Below are 25,899 nucleotides of genomic sequence, written 5' to 3' on the forward strand. Positions count from 1 at the left end.
GGCCACGCTCCAATCAGCGGGATTAATGAAGAGGTATCGCATTTTACAGTAAAGCAGCGCGTGGGGCTCTGGGGACCGAAAGGCTGCAGGCTGCCGTTCCTCAAGTCTGTCTTCAATAATGTAATCGACTTTTAGGTTATGAGATAGCATGGTTAAGGCAATTTGCAGAAGTTTGCGGCATGCTTGAGTTATGTTTCCTAACAAGACCATCACATGCAATCTGTGATTCCATAGACCTCAGAGCCTCATGAATATCTACTGTGTAAAATCTCTGCTGCTGAGAAGAAGCATGGTGGCGTAATATGTCAGACGGCATTAGGTAAAGGAATCTAAAGTTATTTCCATTTTTTTTTGTGGTTTTTAAAAAATTGCAACCAGAATAAAAACTGCTGATCATCAACCTTGAAAAAGCCTGGAATGAGCCTAGTTATTCACAAACTGCTCCGACCAAGTGATGAAATATCAAAAAAAATTGGAGCACAGACGTTTTAAGCCAGAGCTTTTATGAGGTTAATCTCATGGTCTGATTATGTTAACAACTCATTTTTAGGGTGGTTTGCTTGGCAATACTCATGATGACATTTAAAGATCAGTTTAATGAAGACTGACGTCAGTATACAATCACCAGAGCCACTCAAGAAGCATATACGCAAACTTTTGAACTGCTTTCATCATGAAGTTAAACCCAAGCGGTTTTCCTTCACTTGATTTTTTTTTTGAACAAGGTAGGGGCTCATTCAGTGGCTCTGTCAAGGGCACAGGCTGCTGTCACTCTGGGAAGCTAAAGAACTCTGTCTGATCCAAGTGCAGCTGGTAAGGTGGATGCATGTTTGGCAGGGTGCAGGCTGATAACAGTATGTGCTTGGTGTGAGGTGACAGAGTCTTGTTCCAATACGCAGCGGCTCTACACACTCGTCCAAGGAGATTGTTGCGCTTACATTTGTCTCGCAGGGTGTCAAATTCCAAACCGCTGAGGGAATAACCAAACTTGTTTCAGGCGAGTGGGAGCGCATATCAGGAGAGTACAGTAGACGAGTGTTAGCACAGCGGGTTTCTATTGATAAAGGCCTGATAAGGCCTGGATTGAGTGTGTAACATGTTAAAAGTGAGCAGAGAAATTCTACACTAGTCAAACTAATCCCTCATTATCAGTGTGTTTGTCTCGAGGTCAGCGGGAAAGCAGCACAGCTCTAGGGTGTGTAAGTAAATAGATAATGTGTTTAAAAAAGAGGTCACACGATAAAGGCCCGATTAGTGATGCAGATACATAAAGGTGCATGAACCGAATATAAGAAATATCATACACTAAGGTCAAGAAGGACATCAGGACTTGAACTGAAAAATGTCTGTAGAGGATTGAGTGTAATCCCAAATCTGACAGCAATGTGTTGTGCAGATAAACTGGGTGGACATACCGGGATAAGAATAAGCGGGCATAAATCAGTTTTGAGTCTCTAATTTCAAGAGTGATTAAAGGCAAATGAAATTTTACACCAGTCATAAAACCAGAGTGGCAGAGACGGTCTCTGAACTTTAAATCATGAGTGCTGACAGAATGACAACAGATTTTTGGGTAGTAGCTGATGATGGAGTCCTGACTTTGATTGCCAGTCAATTCAGCTGGCCAGAACGAGTGAAATATTTAAAAAGATTCATGAAAATACATGCAAAAGTTAGTCCCAGAGCCACTGCTGATAAGTTTAAAACAAAAAAGATGTTGTCATTATTTTCCTTCTAAAATCGTTCTAATTCTTTGTCCAACCATACTTCCGAAAACCCTCCAATGAAAAGAATCCATTTCAAAAAACATCCAAGTGTTTGAGTTGTTGATAAAGTTGTCGCTCCATGGGGAGGAAATTAATTCATACTCAGAGGAAGTCCTTGGAAATTGTATTGTTTCATTTGGCAATGGAGGCGTAGGTGGAAAATAACTACTTCTTACAGTTGAATACAGTTAATGTGCGGGAGGCAGATATGTGGCTCCAGAAATAGCTGAAGCCTAGACCAGCATGGATTCCAAACAATGCACCGAACACTGGACTCCATTAGACTTCCTCTGGCCGATAATCTGAGCTTTTTTAATGACATCCGGCGGCCAGAAACGAGCAGTGAAGTCAGGTGACAAGGGACTGAAAGAAAACACCCAAACAAGCAGGCAGGTGGGTTTAGTAAACAGGAAAATACACAGGAGGAAGGCACCTGGTTGAAGCGCACACACTGCCTTCAGGGACATGGGACACACTCCGGCTCATGCTGTGTTGTTTCCTATTGACACACAGTGTTTCCTTACTTCCGGATATCCTGTGCGTGTGTATGTGTGTGTGTTTGACTTAGTGAATCTGTCATTGTGTCAGCTTGTTTGTTTAACGATATCTATAACTGGTATCATAAACTGCACGCTGGAATTTGCTCTATGTTAATTACGCATGTTACTGTTATGTGAGGAATGTCATTGTGTCCGTCGATCTCCATGGATGACCAAGTGATCATCAGCCCAAACAGATATCATGCGAGTCTACATATTCCTAATAAAGTTTTCTTTTTCCAGCTTTAATTGACTTTAAGTTAGAATTTTAGGGACCGCAGATTGGACGCAAATAAGGCAAAACATTGTGAGATAAAGAGAAGCATTTGCAGACTTTAATGAGCGAGATAACATTGATCAAATGACCATGTGTAATGTAAATGGATCAGTTACGGAGACAAAGACACAGAGAATTATCACTGGACTATGAAGTGTGTTTTAGTTGGACGGTGTGTTCCAGCTCACTGTCTCTCACAGCATCATTTTAGGTTCACAGGGACAGAGGATTGTTTTTTTACATGCTCAGCACCAAATGCCAAACGTTCACAGAAGAGCATTTCACAGCTCTATTTATTCAAACATAAAGCAAAACAGCATCTTAATGGTGGAACGAATGTTTGACAATTATCTGACGGCCAGAAAATACGAATTAAACTGAACCCAAGAATGATAATGCTGCTCTGTTATGTTGTTTGCAAACAATACATCAACCAGATGACAATATTGGGTCTTTAGCACATTGCTACTCTAAGCAAGGGGATTAATTTCATACAAGTGACAAAGTGATGCAATGTCACATGCTGACATTCAAATCATTCATTCATCGTCTACCGCTTTATCCTCCACGTGAGGGCCGTGGAGCTGCTGGTGCTAATCCCAGCTGTCATAGGGCGAAAAGTGGGTCCATCACAGGGCCAACATACCCGGAGAAAACCCATGCACACACACAACTCCACACAGAAAAGCCAAGACTGGGACACAAACCAGCAACCTTCTTACTGTGAGGCAACAGTGCTAGCCACATGCTCCACTGTGTCAATCGTTGAGCCCAAATTCACAAATCAGACTTTTTTCTCAGTGGGCTTTAAAATCTGTACACATAGCATCCCTTGTCCTTAGACCCTCAGCTCAGGTAAGGAACAACTCAAACACAAAGCAGCCCACCTGTTGATTTATGTAAAAGACACACATGTTTAGGTCATTGTGGAGCAAAAAGAAAAGTCAGCAGAGAAGATCAAAGTCAGCCATGTCAGTCATAGGTCATAAAAATAAGTCACTGAAAGTTTAAATTTATGTAAACGTTAATGCAGTGCATTAAATACAAAACAGAACTTTGATTAATTAAATGGAAAGTCCGGGGGTTAAAAGTTTCACATATGGCTGCAGAAACAAAGAGAGTGTATGGAGAGCTTTGGTTCGACTTACGACTTACAGTATTGCAGAGCTCACGTCTACACATCCAGAAGCCCATAATAAGCTTCTGAAAGGATTAGTGCGTGGTGCCTAACTTGACCCCCTGACCAGTCAGTGTAAGGCCCCGGCACTACTGCAAACAGACATCAGTGGAGGGAGGGAAAGAGCAGGCAACCCTCAGCGACGGCTGCTTTTACTTCGTCCCCACAAAATTCCTTTTCCCCTCTGACACTTGTAAACTACTCCACCATAGCAGGATCTGACCCCATTACAAAGGGAGGACTGCATGTCAAACGTGGCCAGTCAAGTTGGCTCATTATATACATTGGTCGGGGATTAAGCTGTGCTCTGGGAAATGGTGGGAGTTGAGGCTGCTGTCACAGAGAGCTTTAATCCCACGGGCTGCTATTTTGATGCAGATGCAACATATTTGCAAAGCAAGGGGAGATATGAGGACACAACTTAAGGCCAATTCAGTATTTTCATTTTGCTTGATGAAGAATGTCATTATAATCCATGGAAACTGCCATGCAACAATAAGAAAACCTAAGTAAAGTAAAGTGAGGACGAAATCCTTATTTAACTGTTTTATAGAAGAAAGAGGACACTTCTGTTACTTTTTTACAGGGTAAAGTGGAGACAGAAGAGAGCAAAGTTTTCACACGTTGAAATGTTAATAGGAACGCTAAAAATCATTGCACCAGTGTGATACCGAACGACATAAACAGCTCACTATTAAAACTGTCACTTTCAGTTGTCTGAGTGTGTCATTTAGACTGAGGGAACGAAGCAATTTATGTGAAATCCGGCTCATATAATGGCTGAAAGCAGCGAATAAAAACAAACCTGCGGGCGATGAGACTCTGCTGCTGCAGCCCTGTCATGTGCAGGACTTTTATGGGTGTCAGCAGTGACCAGTGGAAAAATGGAACCGCTGCAGTAGGCACGCACACGGTGACCTCAGTTGACATTTCATCCAGTCTGCCTGTTCGCTCAAACACCTTCGTCTCCCAGCTCTGATGACAAATGCTATTTATAGCACATCTGAGCGGTGTTAATACAGCGCTATACCTTTACACTGTACCCTTATCTAACATTTTTAAGTGATAAACCGGCCCACATTTGCAGGCTCTATCACCGTGAACAAATGTTATTTTAGCCTGTGAAAAAAACCAAACCTGTCAACCCCCTTACAGAGTGACAAGCCAAGCATAGCACTGCATATATAACTGAAAAAGAGAGGAAGAGAGATTTCATTGTGTCTCATAATACATTTCACTGATGTTGCAGCAACATCATTTCAAAGGTTGAGATGAAAAATGAGCCACAATAGCACATGCTGTAAATGTGCTGTACAGGTTCAGCCTATTTATGATCAATTCATGCTGACAGATTATGCAGAATATGCACGGTGAACTTGACCAGTAGCTTTGTTATTTTGTACAAAGACTGTGTTACACAGAGAGAGAGAGGTTCAGTGAGGAATAGAAGCTGGGATTGGCTCCAGCAGCCCTGCGACCCCTCGTGTGGAGGATAAAGCAGAGATGAACAGACAATGAACAGAAACTGACACGTACACAGCAGCTCACATGTACGTGCATTTCATGTTTTGCTTACTATGCACACAACGAAACATGGTTCTGCTCACATCAACCTCATGCATAAGCCAACATAGAAGGAGGATGAGACGGCAGAGCGTTGTGGAAGAGTGTTAACATTCTTTCTACTAAGGTTACCAGAGTTCTCTGATGCACTGGCAAGAGAGGAGTGAGCAGTGTCACCATTAGATGTCGCTAATTCTTACACAATGGGTCTTTATATCTGCATTACATTTGCACATTATACATTCATTGTTTTGTCTAAAACATCAGAGTATATGAGCAAAAATCTTGACAACAGGATGTTTGAATGGATGCTTAACCAAAGTGGAATGTATGTAAAATCAATGTGTGTTTTTAATTAGTTTTTTTTATTTTTATTGTAACCAGTCTAGCTATTTTTCCCTGACCTCTCATACTAAGACGGTATTTTGCTGAAAATGTTATCTTTATTAGACCATTCTCTGTAAACCCAGATGGTTGTGCATGCAAAATCCCAGTAGATCAGCAGTTCCTGAAATTCTCAGATCAGCCTGTCTGGCACCAGCAACCATGCAGCACACAAGGTACACCTGTTCAGTAGATGAAAAGCTGCACCTCAAGAAGTGTCCAGTGAGTGTATATGCACACCATAGACCAGGGATCAGCAGGTAAATGTGGACGAGGGCCAATTTCTTTTGTAAGCAATTGAATATTTGGCCAAAACATCGTATCTTCATAAGGCAAAGTGCCTTAAATGATATGCAAGTAGTTATTTTACAGACACTTACTCCCCAAACCTGGCTGTCCATGACAACAGCAGTGTTTTTATTCTTCGAACCAAACGTTTAGTTTAGGTTAACTGTCAATTAAATTTTTTCCGAATAAAAGCTCTGATTTTTTTTGTGAAGATATGCAAATAATTTGGGATCAGAGTTGTTAAATCACCTGCTGGGCCAGATACTGATGCTGGCTGGACAGATTTGGCCCATGGGCCACCAATTGCTGACCACTGCCATAGACTGTAGATGGACAAGATGGACGTTGACATTCGGTTACAAAATAAAAAATGAAAAATTTGATCAACTCCATATGCAATTTTTTTTTTTTTTAAGCCAGACGTTCAGGCTCCTGATGGAATCACACAATGTCCCCTCACACTGTGTCCACTCTAGATGAAAACATACTTTACGAAATTGACATTATTTTAAATTGAATAAGATTAACCATGAACCATTAACTCCTCAGCAAAATGTTTACTAATGTTATAAAACAAGTAGACTAAGACTGTCCTACTTCCTGGGCCTCACTTTTCAAACTGGAAGGTTATGCCTAATTTTTATGATACACACACAATTTAATATAGTATTTATTCTTCTATACCTAAAAGCCATTCTTTCTAAATTAAGAGGAAATGACTGCAACACTAGACTGAAAAAATGCTCTCTGTGAATCCGTAAGTCGTGTGTGTAGATGAATTTCTCAACCTTTAGTCTCAAACAAGGATACAAAAATAAGCAGGTTGCCTCAGCTAAACAAAAGCACGGTGCTCATAAATCTCCTAGAGGCCCCTCACAGATCTTCCAGGCCATCACATTCACTGCAGGGCAGCAGTACGGTAACTTGTGGGTTTGGGGGTCATGGAGGAAAAGCCACAGACATGACACACTGCCACAGCGGGGAGTCTCAACTCCTGCTGAGGTGCTGCAACCCATCATGTGGTATTTCCTGATTGTATGTCTAACCTTTTAGCAATTTCGTGACAGCCCGCGGTGTGTATGAGTGCATAACATGATTTTTGCCCAGGGAGGGCATGTTTGCAGTGTTACAGTCCGTGGAGTTCAGAAAGAGGGAAAGACAGACATGTTTTTTATAGAAACTTAACTATAACTTTTGTTTTTGAATAATCTATGACCTTTAAAAGTCAACTGGCTGTCTTATGTTCACCATGTGGCGCAGAGGCATATTTCTGTCTGTCTATCAAAGGGAGTTGTTTTGAGATCTGAGCCTTGTCCGGGGCTCTGCAGAGCTGTCAAAGCATTCACAAGAGAAGCGCTTGAGTGTAGTTTCACTCCTAATAAAAAACAGTTCCAGATCCTCAGAACCAGGGGAGCTTCTCTGTGGAGCTGTTTTAGCCATTTAAAGCCTATTCTGATATATTAGACACTGCTGTGGGTGTCTGTGGTAACTGATATGTACTGATTATTGACTCTAATTATTGCTCCAACTAATTATGATTTTCACCATTGATTAATCTCTCAATTATTTCCATGAATAACCTTTGGTCTGTAAATATCATAAATCTCAACTGATCCTAACCCCTAAAATGTTGTGTCCACACACCAAAATGATTCAGTTTTAATGATTTATTTTTTATATGGAGCAAAGGATCTTGTTTTAATTTAAAACAAAACACAATTAAAAGATAGCCAGCGATTCATTTAGCAATAGCCACACCACCCTAATGTGGTGGATAAGGCAGTAGATGATGAATGAATGAATGAATGAATGAATGAATGAATTATTCAACAATAGATTAATGATAGATCAATTGAATAACTTACAGCCCTAATCTTAATGGTTCAGTTTGAGGTTTCACATGCAGCCTAAAAATGCAAAATTAAGCCAGAAGTGCAAGGTGCTTGAGGGTCGCACGCCTGTCATGTCTGCCGTTACTAAGCAACCAAAACCTTCGCTGCTCGATGTGTGTGAAAAAAAACCTGTGTGGTGTGTATCCTCTCCATCACCTCCTGATTCAGAAACTTTGTCTTGATGACGGAGGTGTGGAGTTCATTTCACAGTGGAGTTTCACCTACTTCTTTTGTGGAAAGATGCACTGAAAGCACTCAATGCGATGCACACACACCCTAAAAAAGCAATTAACAAACAACTCAAAGTGTAAATGTCTTTCTTTTTAAGACCTTCATGGCTGAAACCAAACGATGAAACTGTGCAGATTTAAAAGGCAAACACCAGTCCCATACCAGCTTTGCATGGACCGTCTGTAGCAGATGCTTCAACTCACTAACAACAAACAGATATCCACTCTAATAATCACTGTCAGTGCACTCAGGGCAGAAAGTGAGAGTCTGTTTGTGCTGACATTAGACATTAACCCGAAATCTGCAGACAGCTGTTGGCTGGTTACCAAGCAGGGATACACTGGGTAAAGTAGAATGTTCATTCAAATTTCACGGCCTCATAGTGAAAACACTTCTTTGCCATACACACAAACAGAGCTTAGATCAGTGTGAAGTCATTTTCAGTTTATGGGCGACCTCCAGATTAACTTAGAATCAGCTCACAGGCCCAATTTATGACACGTCTGCAAACTGTCAAAATGACAGCTCATGAGACTGGGGCCAGCACTCAACTATATTACTTTAATAACATCTAACATTTTATGCTCATTGCATCCAATTTCTTTTCATAACATAAATATAACAAATACTCTTTACAAAGGAAAGGTATAAATGCCAAGAGCTGATATTTGATAATTCAATTAAAAGATCAAAAAGCATTTGAAGAGGTTGTAAGTATTGTATTATTTTGTGATATTAAATAACTTTTTGACACAGTAAATATCTCCTGTGGATCTATTTTATTTCAACGTTACCTTAGAAAAGAAGCTCAATCGCAGTGGCAGCTTTTGTATTTTAAATTAATCACTATAGCTGTGATGTAGGCCTTAGAAAAAAGTCAATTGCAGTTAGTGTCAGCTAACTTTTATCATCTTGGTTGTTTGAATACATGTGGAAAGAGTCAAAGTAAATAGCTGATCACCTTTGAAGGAGGTGCCTTTTTCATGTCTCAATTTATTTCAGGCTTCATCAAATGCTTTCAGAGTGACTTTTTTTTTTTTCCAGAACAGAACATATAAATAAAGATTTCATTGACAAGAAGAGATGCACTGTAGTAGTGAAAACTACAATACTTAAGCCTCAGCTGACCATCAGTTTCACTCTATATGTTTTTTGAAATCAGGTGCATATTGACTTAAAATTATCTGTGAGACCAAGTTTGAGGATGTCAAACACTGTCTTGGCAACCTTTTCTAAGAGACAAATATTTTTCTACCGTGTTAATAAACAGCCACATTTGTTTGCACCACCAATATCGCACAACCACTTGACTTTTGCCCTTCAGTTCCAGTCAAAACAGGCAGAAAAACAACAACACAATGGAGTTTAAAAGTATATTAAGTCTACAGGTGCTCAATATCAGTGATGAAGAGCCTGCTCCCATAACAATAGCTGCATTCTTGGCCGTCCTGGTGGATGTGGAGATGGTGTCCAGGTTGACATTCTTCACTGTTTCCTCGACGCATGCTGCACTACCTCAAGGGCCTTGAGCAGCCCACATATTTTCCAGGCCGCACATCCTCAACGGTGATGGAGCAGAGATTCCAGGGGCTTATAGGCAGCAGGTGTGAGGCTAAGGCGGACTTTCCAAGGATGTTAAGTCAATGGATAGACACATTAATATCCTTCCCCTACCTCTGCAAACAAAGGGACTGGAATGCAGGAGGATGCCTGTCTGCAAGCCACAGATGGCAGAGATATGGTCTTCTGAATAGGATCCTGATCACTGGTCAAAGATAGTTTACACACTGGCGGCTCACTGGGACTTTTTAGCTGGACCGGAATCAAAATAAAAAAGTGAAAACCGCAGGTATAACAATCCTCCACAGGGCTTCAAAGTTTGTCCCAAACACAAAATACAATATTAAAGCCGTATATTGAAGATTTTAGTCAGACTAAGACAATAATTTGGTTTTCTCAGTGTCATGTAAGTTGGGCTGACTAAAATCCAGCTAGTCTTAGTCGGACTAACATACTTGGATAATGTGATTCATAGTACGATTACTCCTGCATTTATACGCTTAGTCGGACTGGCGTCGGACTTGGCATTCTGTGTATGCACCAGCATTTCCTCGCCAGTTTTCTCCCGGATCATACGTTGGCGCCAACACAGCAACCTCTAATTTGTATCACAATTAACATGTACAGCAGGTACGAAACATACAGCACAACAGTGTTTTTCTGTGACGTAAAGGTCAACAGGAAACTGATTCAATATGCACTGGCTTATAGAGAGATACAGCATCACCTAGGGATGCTGAGACAGACGTACACAGACGCTAATTCGTTTTTCTATTCCGCACGTATACTCGGACTTGGCAAGTGTCCGATTGCCTGACTCACTGGAGTTACGGCCGCAGCTCAATTAAACTGTGCACGTACTGACTGTGTCTTTTTGTTGAAGCAAGAATTCATTCAAATCAATGAAAAGGGCTTGAGAAAGGTGTCTGTTTAGACATCAGTTAAACTTCAAGAAAACAAAGAGTGGTCAACAAAAAATAGGAACGTATTACCACTTTCTGTTTCTGCTTTCTGACTCCAACCACATTTTAAATATCACCATGGTGATTGCTGGAGATGGGCTTGAGAGCTGAAATTGCACATAATTACTCTATCTCAGCTTGAGTGAATTCTCAGAGGCTTAAGTGCAGGGAACAAAGCTCTTAAACAGCAACAAGGACAGAAAAAGACCATTTCGAAGAGACACGCACAAGTTCCTAAAATATCAGTCATCTGATTTATGATTTTATTTCTCTTTCTAAAACACAGGGTTGTTGACCTATTGGACTGCACCTCTCCTTTATTTTTTGTTTTAATTTTCACCATCATTCAACATACCTGAGAGATGACAAATCAAAATCTGTTTTATTAGATGCAAGTGTTAAACTGAGCAAGCACAGAGTTGATGGACAGACAGACCCTCAAACCATTATCACAATAGTTCATCTCTAACCACAGCCAGCTGCACACAAGCTGTTTTACGTTACAATACCTGCCCAATGCAAACATAGTGTAAACAAGTGGGTGGTGTAGAAACCTAAACATTTACCCAAATAAACACCACCGTAATATTTCCACAAACTGAATTGAGATTGAATTAAAATGGGATGTCCATTTTGCTGGATGACCAGCATGAAACCAAATATGGTAAATAATGAAGGTGTCATGTCCTACTGATACTACGCATTTTTTTTTTCAAAGCCGTCTGAACAGATGATGTCACAGAAACTGTTCACAACACTGGCAAATAGAAAAAGTCAACAATCTTCCACCTGAGCAGTGGTATAACTTGATTTAGGACGAAGAAAATTAGATTTAGCAAATGTCTTATCATCCTACAATAAATATTATGTAACTCTATATCACCTTTTTTAGTTCTGTAGTGTAAAGTGCTGGAACAGCCACCAAGAGAAACTTGCGGTAAGATGTTTTGCCCAGAGACACACTGGCATGTAGACTAGCCTGGAACCCTATCTCCACCCTTCAGTTGGAAGGTGACTAACTGTACCACTGAACCACGGCCACCCCATATATACAGTATAAAAAGAATTGAACTGCAGTATTAGCAGTGCTACCACATCTTCTTGGTGTTTCTTGGCATGTTATATCACTATGTTTCCTTAGTACTTCGGTACATGTTAATTTGATAAAAATGTATTTAATATTATTTTTCCTCCTTGACACAAAGTAGATTCCACCCCAATCCCAACCCCTGTTCCTTTCCTTTTATCCTCTTCTTACATACTGTGTAGAGTATTTCATTCATGCCTTGCACAAACTAAAAACTATGTAAACTAAAAGCTGTTTATCTAGTTGACATGTGGATTATTTATAGTGTAAACAGCAATCAAATTTATGTCAGTGGTGTTGCCTTTCCACTGAGTGTTTCTGTAGCTACTTCTTGAAAACAAAACCAACCTTTAGACTAGTCACCATGGCCACTGGAGTGGCCTCAGCTGGCTTGTCAAGGTGTTTTAATGCTGCCTGTTGATTGATGACTCCATTACTGTACCACAGCATGCTGTGTCACCCCCAGCTGCACACATCACTGGCTTACTCCCCTCCCCATCTGAGGATGTTGTCTTATTGTTTGGCTCTTCACGAAACAAATATGTACAAAAACAAGAAACTCTGACAAAAAAAGAATCGCCTCCAGAAATACATCCTGATGATAAGAGAAATGTCTGATTAGAGAAAGCAGCCGGGAGATGAGGCAAGTGTTCCTGACCGCAGTGACAGGGCCAACATCCTGCTGGAGATGATCCTGACATAATGTCCAGAGGATCCAGACCGCAGCAACTGGGCTAAAAAGAGGTCGTGCAGCTGTTCTTTCATTTGACCGAACTACTGAAGCAGAACAGCACAAAAAGAGAAGAAGGTAAAGCCACTACAACAAACAAGGTATGGGCCAGATCAAGGTGCTCTCCCATCGTCAACCTGCACGCTATCTGAACCACATTAGTCAAGCTTGAAAAGACTCCCCACAAGAGTACTGAGGATGGACGAGCAGCAGGGAGGCAGATGAAAAGCAAGTTATGAAGAAGGGAAAAAAAGAAACAGACAGAAAAAGTCAAAACTTTTCCGTTTTGTTCAAGACAAAGGCCGAGACTTTTTGTCAACACGCAGCCACAAGAGCCTGACCACTAATAAGTCCCAGGTGTTCATGTCTGTGAGGTGTTAATTCTGAAGAGTCCGGCCCTCTGTGGCCTTGGGGCAGCACCAAACATTGCAGCGTGGAGGACCCATGAGACCTGACCGTACTGTCAAACAAGATCAGATATTGCATTTATTTTGTTGCTTGGAAGTATAGGGCTCATTTGTTTTACTGACGCACATGTCTCTATGATACACAAGATGTAAGTCTTTCCCTAGCTGTTGTAAAATGTGTAAATTCATTCAGTGTATGCTTGTTTGTGTATGCCCATGAACATGCTAAAGGGCATACTCTCTGAAATTGATACAGCACCACAGCAACCGTCGGGGGTCCTCCAAAATGTACTGCTTTACAATAAAAAAAACAACAAAAAAAGACAGTGAGGTCAAACTAAGGAGAAGATGTTTCGTGTTAGATTCTTAAAAAAACACTGAATATTTCCTGCTACTAAAATCTAATGTCTAACATTTTATCTTACATTGACTGAGTGTTTGTATATGCTGCCATTTTCAGAGGGAGAACAGAGCAGAACATAACTGGAGGGAGCAAATATCATTCAACTTGCTGATTAGATCTGCAGTGAACCAGGATATGAAGCCTGAATGAATGTGGACAGGAGACTCCTAAATTACCCTACCTCCTGGCTCAACTCTGAGACTTATAAAAACATACTTGTAATTCATTCCTTTAGGCAAATGCAACAATGCTAACATGTAAATTAAGACAAGGAGCCAATTTCCTTTTCCAATTATGACTTTTATTTAGTTTTATTCCCAGTTTGATACTTTGCCAGAAAACTGCCGCCACACTCTAAACAGAAATCAAACTTAAAATAAATCAAATGTATCTCAATGGGAAGGGCAGCCAAAGCCTATTTACTACAGTCTACAAACTGTTTAATGTATATGGTGATGGAATGTGCCACTTACACTAACAGTTTGTAATAGAGTCTGATGTGGAACAAGGAAATAGCAGGAATGTGTAGCGTATTTGTTGGAGGCAGAAACATGAGATACTGAGCCCTACACTAAACCCCACTGAGCTGCTGGGCACCTGTTTTCTGCAAACACCAGCAAGCCTTTGCACCTCACAACAACACCATCCCCCTCGACGCTGAAATCTTCTCCTCAAGGGATTCTAACTCCTCTTATCACAGCTCCATGGATCCTCTCTCCTGGATTATTCTCATCCTGCGCACTGACTAGTGGCTGCCAGCAGGCCACGACTGCCCGACACAGATGGGAGTCCAGGCCTGTGATGGCTTCCATATGTCGCATTGCTCCTCAAGTTGGTGCTTCTTTTTTTTTTTTTTTTTTTTTTTTTAATGTTTTCTTTCCATCTCTCATCTCTTTCTCTGTTTTGCTCTTTAAAATGGCCTGAACAGGGAGGGAGAGGTGAGTGCCGTCCAGGTTGGACGGGGTCAAACGTTATGCCCATTAATACATTTCAGCGCCAAGCGAGGATTCAGTCACAGCTTGAAGTCTACCTTTCACTGAAAGATTATTGTGAGGTTAAAGACTGCAAGGTTAAAACAAGCACATTTTACTGCCAAAAAACCACCAGGAGATAATTTGTGCATTTTGGAGTGCCCTCGGTGTTCACTGGGGCTTTGGAATTGGACCCATGGTGAAATTTCCCACCATAACTCCTTCCTCCATTAACTGTCACGAGCTTGAGACGTCTTAAAACCACCCTAGGGACACTGTGACATGGCTCTGTGTTGTTGTATGGTAAATATGAACCAATTGGAAGCTGAAAAGCTCATTTTGACATTGCAACACTGGGAGGTTTTCTCCTCTTGACTGACACACGAGAACACTAATATTCCCTGCCTGATTATAATCCCCATAGTCGACCTCATTAGCCAGGCATCCGCATTGAACCCTGGCTGAGTAGGGTCCAGGAGCTCAGCTGTCAGTCAACACCTTTTTCTTCAAACAAAGGGCATCGGGGAGAAATAATCCAGCTCTCTCTCTCTCTGGAGCTTATGAACAGCCTGTTTTGGGATTTGTGCAGACCTATGCATGCAAACATGTCACGCATGACACGTTTGGCTAAATGTTTTGGGGCACATCCAAACACAAAAACTGTGAAAGAAAACAAGAAAGGAAATATCGCTGGAGTTGGAAGTCTAGTTTTACTTGACATAATGCAAATTATTTCAAATTCTTTATCACTACACTTTCACATCCAGGACATGGCCCAGATCTCTGCAGGTACTAGGACCCACTTTAGTTTTCTCTTGAAACCTCTCCCATGAGCCCTCACACAAAGTAATTCATTGTAAAAAAAAAAAGTGCATGTTAATGCAAATTAACACTTCTACGTTAAGGTTCACATCCCCAATAAAGCCTGCACTTTCCATACTAAAGGAATTAGCTGAATTCCTGAAGGTTCAGGTTCTGGACAAAGGTTGGTTTGAGGTTCCTCTGTGAACTTAGCGTTGTCTTTCTGTAGATGTCGCTCCATTCAACCATACCTTTGATGCACCACTCCACACAAACACATCAGTGTTTAAAGCAACATGATTTCAGAGGCCTCCTCTCTACATAATGGGGTGAAATAAAAACCTATAAAATGACACTGGCTATGGGCAGTCTGCTGCTTCAAAACACAGAGCTGCCAAGGTGATTTACGGCGTGCTCACTTTTCCTGAGGGTGACAGCGGAGACAGAGAGGAAGAGTGATCCGGGCCTTTGTGAGGTCTGCTCATAAAAGCTTGAGTGATGAGACCCCATTGCTCTCATAACATTCCTTTGTTGTTTGGGTAACATACCTAAACAGAAAATGATACGCCTTTCATGGCATTTGTAGAGTCACCAAACACTGACGCCACTCACTCGTGTTAATGAAAGAGAGCTCAAGCGATTCTTCACGGAAAAATTCACACGGAAGCTACAGAGCAAATAAATAGTTGTCTAATCAAATAATTTCACTTTTCTGCCTTTTTTTGTCTCTGCTTTCTGTAACTTTAGATGTGGTGCAAACTGAGCCTGTGTTGAGAATGTTAAAAAGACAAACAGACAAGACAGATGGGTGGACTGAACCCCACAAACAGGGAAGAGGCTTCTTCCATGTTAATAATAAGAAGAAGAAATGCTGCAATGCCAATAGACTGGTGCTCCTTACTCCCTAACGCCTGTGTATTCGATCTAGCACTGATGGACCGCCGCCTGAGAAACAGATGGCAGGGAATAACACTATCACCCACCCTGAACACTGACATCCTGGACCAGGCCTCCACTATGCATTTTGCTATCTGTCTGTCTGTGTCGCTTCTGAAATCCCCCCTTCCTTCTTACACAGCCATCAACAGATTAGGAGATACACATGAGTGAATGTGGCTGGTCAGCTGAGGCTCATTAACCAAACATACGATCCTTTTTTTTTACGAGTCAGTTGACTCTCTGTGGTTTAAGCAGCGCTGTGGCTCTGATGGGGTCCTTTTGTTTTGTTTTTTGTTCACTACAATATGGACACATTGGACCAATATACAAGCCCCCAAGTGAGTTCTTCGGGAGAGGACCAAGATAGTCTCCTTACTCACTGTCTGCCTTTGAACAATTACTAGTTAAGAGGGATCTATTGGCCCTGGGATTAAGACCAACTGGAGACACATGGAAATAGTTTCGATAAGATAAAGATTACAAAGGGAACATAATGTTTTAATACGATTTAAATAGAAATAAGCCTCCTTACAACTAAGGCAAAGCAGACATTCATTAGTGAAGCTGCAGGTCAGTAAATGGTTGACCAAAACAGTACTGGGTGAAAAGGCTGGGTGGCTCACAGATAATATTATTATAAAATGCATGTTCATATACATATAAAACCACATATTAATATACTGTAAGTGATACATATTTATTAGTGTAAGAGTGTTGGGTAACCAGGTAGCCAGTGGAGTGTGGACATCTGACCTGGTTCGGGCTGGGACAAGCCAGGTCATGTTTTTGAAGTGGTATTCATGTCTTGGGTGAATGTGGTTAAATTTCTGTGCTGGCCTACAGCACAAGATGGTTTCATGTTCACTGGTATTCAGTGGTATGACGACTGTATATGTGCATACCTGTACATGTAAGAGGAGTGGAACAATTAGAATGTCCTCTCATCGTCAATGCAGGTCTGTAATCAGGGAAACCAATATCCATGGTAACTATTGCATGTCAGGGACACAAAGTCTCCTGGACTTGGTTGGACACGCTCTATTAACTATATAACATAAAGAATACTATATGTCAGTGTTGGCTCACTAAATCTTACCCAAATTATAATCAAAGGCAAGATCATATTTAAGTGTTCTCTTTTTCAGGATTAAACTTTGGTAAAAGCTGCAACCTTCCTAGGGAAAAACAATATCTCCTGAGTGATGTGTAGCTTGCTTCTGTTGAGAGTCTGGTCAGCAACATGAGTTGCTTTAAAAATCAGCTTGCTGGCACTCCCCTTGCCCCCCAGTCAGTGCTTCTAATCTGATTGGCAGGAAGGGATTTGATCTGGGTGAAAAGCAGAGCATCTCAAAATCAAATAAATGGAGACCTGAAGCACCAACCTGGCTGTTCACCTTGTGTGTTTCCTGCAGGTTTAGAGAGTGGGAGACGGTGACAGCAGGTGTTTTGCCTGCTGGCACCTCCTGATGGACTATGGCAACACTTTCATCCGCCTCCTATATGAGGTTTTTATTCTAGGCCAGTCAGACAACAGATAAACATAGGCCAGCTTGAATAAGAAAGTGACAAGGTGTTGTCAATGTTAAATAGCAATAAAACGCTCCCAGCTGTATCTAACATGTTAATTCAGTTTTAAAAGTCAGTGACTGTCCTTTATGGTCATTAGGTTTTTGTTATAACAACATGCTAATCAAAGTATTTGCTGAAATCTATTAAAATGTAAATATTTACATTTTGAAGTATAATGGAAAACATTATGTAAAGCCTTTATTCAACGACAAAACTAAAACTATCCCTTATAAATATTGGTAAATATCCAATGAAAATTATGTATGTGTACAAAATAGCAGCATGAACATGCACAACTGTTTAATGCTGAAAACTGTGATGGATGTTTTCTCATTTTCTCTTCCAAATAAGTTTGTCTGACCCCAGGGTTTGTTTGAAACTTGTATGATTGCACGACTGCTCACACTGTTCATGATTCTTGTTCCAATGAATTATTTCAAAATGTGCTCTGAGCAATTATTTGACAACGTTATTATTCCTGAACATGGAATGAAAAGACACCGGTTGTAAAAAAACAGTTCACAGTAAGGTCACGGATTAATCAGGGCAATGGATTCTAGATCCACTGATGGTGCAAGCTTAATAGTTAATGAGGAGCAGTTGTTCAAGGCAACAATAGGCTCAGAAAAGAATAGTCTGGTCATTACACCACAAGTAAGAAGGAACATTGGTCTTTTGTGATTTTGTGACCAAACTGACCCTTTTTTTTTTACCCCCACATTGAAATGAGGGACTGTTTAAAATTCAGTCATTTCCGAAAACCATCTCTTCTCAAGTGAAACATGTTCTTAATAAAGAAAATATTTCTGACTTCACTCAAAATTCTCAAATTAATTAACACCACTGGGTGGTTAAAAGAAGTGTGACGCTTTCTTTCATGCGAGCGACTCATATTCATAGCTGCCACTTTCACTTCTCGGTCGGTGTTTGAACCTTTTCAGACCTGCATATGGGGTAAGATGTCAAAACACCCCAGCGGCAGTATCCATGTTTCGATTCCCGCCGGACCCTGACTCCAGTCCCTGCAGTGTCTTATATCTCTTGCCTTCCGAGTTTTGCGTGTTAACTGTCACGGTGCTGGCGAGGCCGTCCTCACCTGAAAACCACCGCTGCTCAGACCACCAAAGGTGCCCTTGACTCAGAAATGTTCTCCAAAGAAAAAACATCAGGGGGAGTCGAGAGAATTACGAGTGGAATTTTGGAGGAATCTTCTCCTGTGTCAGGAAATCAGTGTCCCCCTTTTTCCACAGGTGGCTTCACATCTGGAATCTCCAGCTGCGGGAGAGCAAGGATCCGGAAGGGCAGATGTATGGGATACACTGTGGCCAGTGGAAGTCCTTATTATCCGTCCACATCCTTCTTGAGGAGCCTGCCTATTGAGACCATTAATCCATGGCTGCTTCAGGGGCCGAATGTCACATCTAGTCCATCACTCCCTTGTCTGCCACACCATTTCACACACTTGCACACACAAGTTTGCAAAGCTAGTCTTCTTGGACACTGCATTGAGCGCTATCCCTAATCCTATCCAGTTAATGCCTAACCCTAACATTAACCTAACCACAATTCAAATGTAGCCCTAAATGTAACCAGTTTCTCAGAAATTAGGTTCTGCCTCAATAGGGCCAGGTCTTGGGGACTATTGGTCCTGACAAGGTCAGTGTTTATGCCAGAAAAGGTCCCTGAAGACACACACACACAAATGTCTGGCAGGCCCAGAGAGACAGACTTGTTGTGACGGGTGGGTTCAGCCATGCGTGAGGAGCCAATAGGACATTTTCATCGCTGAGATAAGTGCAGTGACAACAGGTCTTCAACAGGTCAGTCAAAGTCATCTGCCATACCTTCAGCCTCTCCTCAGATCTGACACTGAATCAAACCGTTACCCCCGAAGTTTTCCTCTTAAATGTCAACAATCACACACGCACCTGACATGCGGAAAAGAAGTTTGTTTGCAACTTGGAGAAAAACAACCTCAACTGACTTTAAACTGTCAACCTTGAAAAAGCAAAGACACTCCTCCTAATTCATCATTTCCACAAAAGAATATTGTGGAAAGACCTGACTGAGGCTCCAGAGACTGTAAAAACTATTTTTAAGCCTCTTAAGGAGAATGAAACTAAACACTAGTACACTGCAGGACGACAAAGGATACATCAGTGTCGACAAATCACGTGGGAGTGAAGTACTTGTATTGGACGTACAAAAGAATGAAGACGAGTGAGTAAAAAAACTGTGGTCATTTCCAAGTAGCTCTGACTCCCTGCTCTGGAGATAACAATGTTTACATGAATGTTCATGTAGTAATTAATCAGAAATACAGTGTAAGTGGTCACGTCAGCTTAGATTTTGATGCATTATTATACACTACTAGACACTATTATTATACAATGCACCCTTAGTAAATTTAAATCCTTATATGGACACCCTGGGACATGTGCTTATAGGTCATATATTCAGGCTTTACAAAATGCATTTATTTGTCTTTTTATGTATTGTTGAGTCAAAGTTAATTTATATCTCTTTTTTTATTTTTGTTCATAAAACGAGCCAAGCAAACAAAATGTGACGTATTTATGATTTAAAAAGGTGTGTTTATATAGTTGGTGAAAATTAAAAAAAAGTTTTTCATGGCTGTAGGTTGTGCTGAAAAAAAGGATATAAGACACTCTATATTACACATTCTTATAGTCTCTCTATATACATTTTAACATAAGAAGCATGTAAAAAAGCAGTGCAATGCTCTGCATTCGAAGGGTTAATGAGTAAAAATAATATTGATTTGCATGTAACTTCTTATAAGTCATTATAAAATGTACCGATCATGGAAAAACAACTGTGTCTAATCAGGCCGTAGATGTTTGGATTTTTCCACATGTTGAAGTCTTGTGCATTGAGACGTATTACAAGTGACAGGTTGTATAAAATAGTGTCCAAGTTAAATAAACAATGAATATCTGCAATAATAACAGCAGACGTTTTTTTATTTCACATCTTTGGATTTTCTATTTCAATCAAATAGAGCTAAAAGCTAAATTTATTTGCACTCATTTGATTCCCATAAAAACGTGTGTAATGCAAGACATGCCATACAGTTTTGAATGTGATAAAAAATAAAGTTTTGATTAATCGTGATAAACTCTTGAACTTCTGTTATTAATTAAAAAAAAATATTGTCGGACAGCCCAAGTAGAAAGCGATCAAGTGCATGTTTAAAAGCCTTGTCCAAGATTCTAATTTTACAAATCAACTGAAAACAGCATTGACTAATTAGATTTGTTTTAAATCTGCTACCAGTACAGAGGCACTGAGCAAAATCCCAGTGTTTGAAATGATTATGGAAAACATATGTACCAGAAAGGAAGCTTTCACAGCAGCAACAACAATAACATGAAGTTGTTGACTCGATTCATTAGACACGTAAAAATATCCCAAAGGGCACAACAAGATGTCCACCCCCAGCCGAGGTCCACAGTGTATGAGTAATATCTTCAGGCTGATATTATGTTTTTAATTACACCAATATGGCACAAAAATAGAAAACACTGTGAGCTGCATTAGAAAATCCTGCCGTCCATTGTTAACCAGTTGTTGCGCAGTGCACATCAGTTATCCAGCAAAAACAATCTCTCCCTGGGGATTTTAAAAACCCAGGGCACAGCAAAGAAGTGATGAGTGAACCAGCTGTCCTTTCTGCCTTGTGAGCCCCATGTGGATGTGTTGCACATGCACAGCTACCTCTCATCTGCCTTTCTGCTTCTCTGATCTCCCACTTGTTTAATGTGTGCCTTCTTGAAGGGAACAGAGTAATCTTACTTCAATGTCAAACGTGGCACATCCACTCTTATCCATCTTCTCTCCCTAGTGTACAGGCCCTTGTCTTGGGAAACACGATATCGAGTCAAAACAGTACGGGAACAAAAGTAAGTTATGGGTTGAAAGTGCCCGAGATCCCTTGAAAGTTCTCAGTGACATAAAAAAAAAAAGATGACAGTCTTCTGCTTTCTTTTACAACTGGCAGCTGCTCTTGGCCCACGAACCTCAAGATAATTGCTTTTGTTTGCAGGGACTGAATAATTTTTCCATCCAATTTTTCATCACAATTCCATTTTAATGTCTCACTACAACACAGAGACTCCCACATGTTGCAAACATATGAGGCATTTCAGAGACAGGAAGTATTATCTCACAGACTCGTCACTTTTGGCCTAGTTACCGCACAATGCAGTAATGTGCACATACGCTATGAGGGAAATCGTACTCTGACCACCTGCTGTTACAGCACTACTGCCGGCAGAGCTTTATTCTTAAAGTCAGACTGAGATTTCATCCCTCACTCTTTGTACAAGGAAATAAAAACTATAGTAGCAAAAACTTCTTTTTCATTCTGCCATTTTACTAAAAATAGGATCAATTATTTCTAGACATATATAACAGCTTGAATGTCAAAAAAACCGAGTTTAAAAAAACCTAAAAGAATAAGTTATTTTTGCACACACACCAATTACAGTGATAGTGACTTTTACCTCTGCATTTAATCCATCCTTTTTACACAACAGTGGTGAACGCACGGTGAAGGAGAAGTGGGCAGCACTTATCTGCACCCAGGCAGCAATGACCCATCCCAGTTAAAAGGCCATTTCCTTTCCTCTTCGCCATGGGCTGTTTTACACCTACTCTTTTTCCTTTTTTGATGGTGGCACACACAGATGTGATCTTGAAGAAGATCTATTGCTTGTCTTGAAAAATCAGGGTTTTCTATTCTATTTAATGTTGGCAAGCATGCTATAGTTATGATACAATTTTTTTTTTTTTAAAAAAGGGTGTTCCCAGGAGAAAGCATGTTTTACTCGTATGTAATCCATTTGGCAGGTGAAAATTTTTTTTAGGAATCACACAACTCTACTCCGCATACATGAATTCTCACTAAGACTTCTCATTTATGTTATTTCAACACCTGCTGAGTCATCTGGAGTCGTGGATCATCACATAGAGGAGGATGTTAGCAGTGAGTGCCTCTTTAAAGAATCCAGATGTGGGGAAATGACCAAATTGCCAAACCTCAACCTTCTGTAATCTCAGCTGCCTTCATGTTACAAGCATTATAACATACGTTTCTGTGACTACATCATTATTAATTCATTATCTGCCAGTTTTCTCCTCATTATTCAATGTATTCAAATTATTCATCTCTAGTTATATGAGTATGAGGTCATTAAATGTGTTGTTTTGTCCAAGCAACAGTCCAACAGAATTTTCCGTCTACTGTAATGTAAGTCCAAAAAAAAGCAGTACATTCTCCTCCTGCTTCAATGATTAATTGCAGTTATTAATTTTCTTTAGATTACCAAATCAGTGTCCTTAAATATTTCTCAGAGGACGCAGTGCACTACAGGAAAATAAAGGTCTTAAATTGCACATTTAATGTACTAAACTGGGTTCTTATCAAACCTACAATAAAATTTCACTTTGACTCAATCCTCACAAAGCCCCAGTTTTGTTGAATGTTGTTTTTTCTCTCTCTGTCCATGTGGTTTGGTCGTAGTAGAAGATTCTGTTCAGGAAGCTCAGTCAGAACATTAATACGGGTCGTAAATCAGCTGCCTACTGCTGGATTATCGAAGAACATCCTATGAAGCAGGCATTTGGAGCAGCTCCAAGTCACGAACAAAGAGCTGCCTATCTCTCTCACTGCTCAGGCAATGCACTTGTTAAACTCTGCTTGACGCTCTTCTTTTTGGCTTCCTGTAGGCCAGTATCACACTGCAAACCAAACTTTTGTCTTGCCTTTTAAACGCTTTCCCTCTCTCTCTCTCTCTCTCTCCCTCCCTCTCTCTTTCTTTCTAATTTTCTGCTCACAGTTAGAAGCCAGCCAAGTGGGACTTGGTCAGTAATTGGAGTCTCTGCAGTGACTGCCTACAGCACAGCTCCAAACGATGCACTGGAGAGATTTCCAAGGGAAAACTCAATAAGCTCTTCACACTTAAGTGTAGTCATCATTAGGAATTTTCCACTGTAGTGAACAGTATATACATTTTTGGCAACGCGTTCAGGTGGGGGGAAATCCAGAAAAAAAATGTCATTGTTCACATTTGGCTATATTTCTTTCATCTCACCTCTATTTTGAATTACCTGCATTTGTTTCCCATTACATGGCTTTGTTGTTCTAAGTAGGTCAAGGTCCTATTTTCCCCACAACACTGTCTTTTCCCAGTCGTGTAAAGTACATATAATAATGGAGCAAACCATTTCAGCATGAAACACATTTGTCTTGTGTTTTGAGTTTAACTTCTCTAAGCAAAAATACAGAAATAATGGTAAAAGAAAGAAGTTTCTCTGAAGGACTGTTTTATCAGGATGTTTGTGGAAGCAAATAACAAGTGAGGGGCGAGGCGTACATTTATAATGAATATATAGACTTAGACTTCCTTTTATTGTCACTGCACAGAGAACACAGCAGTGAAAACTGGCAACGAAATTACGTTGCTTGGCAAGCAGATAAAAAACCAACACAAAGCATTGAAGAGGTAGATTATTGTGTACTGTGATTAGTAAAAGAAATAAATAAGTGTTTTTGTATTATAAATATATATATATTGATACTATATTGATATAGTATAGTGATTGAATTTTAAGGACACACATGTTCAGTTTATAAGGCCCTTAAAGATTCTGGTAAAACTTGCAATGACTCTACATCACATAAGAAAGCCACACTTAAGGAAAAGTTATTGAGAGCTTCAGTGGACAGCTCAATGGAGAAAAACCTGAAGACAAATTCCTGAAAAACAAATAAAAGCCAACATTTTAAAACCAAAGCTACATTAAATGTGACAGAACAAATGAGCTAAATATACCACTGGTTGAAGTGGTTGACAGTGAGTTGAAGCTACAAACACTGAGCTGCACTTGAGTAATAAAGGGCATTAAACAGAGATGCCCCCCTACCACTTTAAGGATTATGTGCTTACTTCAGAGCTCACTGGGCACCAAAGTGAAAGCGTAAACAAAGCGAAAATTGAAAATGAAAAAAAGATTCACTGCCAATGGTCAGTGGTCTGGCAGCAGCGTAGTTACACCATGCAGGTCTATCCTCATCTGGCTGCTCACAGAACAGTCTGCAGGCTTCATGTGGAAAAAAAAAAGATGAAAGGGAATAGAATCCAAACTACTTTTCAAACATTTATATTGTTCTGCCTCCTGAGATCTGTCAAAACTGTGGAAAGTGAGCTCAGGCCTTCACTGTGCAGAGGAAACAGAACCCATTGGTGCAGATATAGCTCTCATGAGTAGGAGTATAAATTTCAACCATGAGAGATGTGGCTTCTGCAGCTCAACATATTTAGTATGACAACCAGACCACACCATGAATCACGGCTGCTTGCGATCATTTCCTGATTAAGGGCCCCAAAAATTCAGACCGCCTCTCACACCTGGTAAAGCATGCTGAGAGTCCTGACACGCTGGCACTTGGGTGACATTGTGATGAATAGGTAAGATGAAACACAGAGGCTCTGTGACCCTCCCAACAAACAGTGCCGCTGCCAGACATAATGTATTACATTCACAACCTCCAGCCTTAGAAAGATGTCACCATAATGTAGCAACTCTGTGAGAAGCACTGCACGCTGTTCGATTTGTCTGCTTCACCCGTGCTGACAGTTCCATGTTAGTTATTAAGCGAGGGGGGCTTTGAATATGATACTGAAACATCCTGAAAAGAAAATGCAGAAGAGCTACTCACATTTGAGACACTGTCCGTGTTTGTCGTCACTGGCTGTTGTTGCCAGCCATTAAAGCAGGAAAAGGGATGACTCGGCTCATCCTCTATGACTTATCATTTTCTGGATGCTTCACTGTGATGTGACTCAGCTCTTCCTCTAGATAGTGAGTTCATGGCCCCAGCTTCCTGAAAGGACAGTTCCTGTCATCTTCAGTGTTACATAACCTCTGCAACATTTTGGCTCAGTTTCTAAAGAGTAAAGTCGTAATGTGGCGGAGACTTTACAACGATTTAGAGAGAAACCCAAGAAAAATCTAAAGAGCTGAATAGGACATGGCATGAACAGCCTCAGCCAAGCATTTGCTTCATGTTACTGTTATCTATGGATATGTTTGCGAGAACCATCAGCTATGTACAATACTTTCTGCATTTTTTCAGTCTAATATTTCATGCATGCGTACTTTATCCTTTATTCCATACCAGTAACAGAGATTTCTTGCCAGGAATTTGCCCTCATTTGTACTCCTAATTGTATTCTTTGGTTGTTGAATTGCATTATGTGTGAGTTCTGGCAGACCTCCTCTCCTCGCTGAACTTTAATAAACAAACCTCAGTGCAATAATGTATACA

Source organism: Solea solea, chromosome 14 (assembly GCF_958295425.1).
Source record: "Solea solea chromosome 14, fSolSol10.1, whole genome shotgun sequence".
Classification (NCBI taxonomy): Eukaryota; Metazoa; Chordata; class Actinopteri; order Pleuronectiformes; family Soleidae; genus Solea; species Solea solea.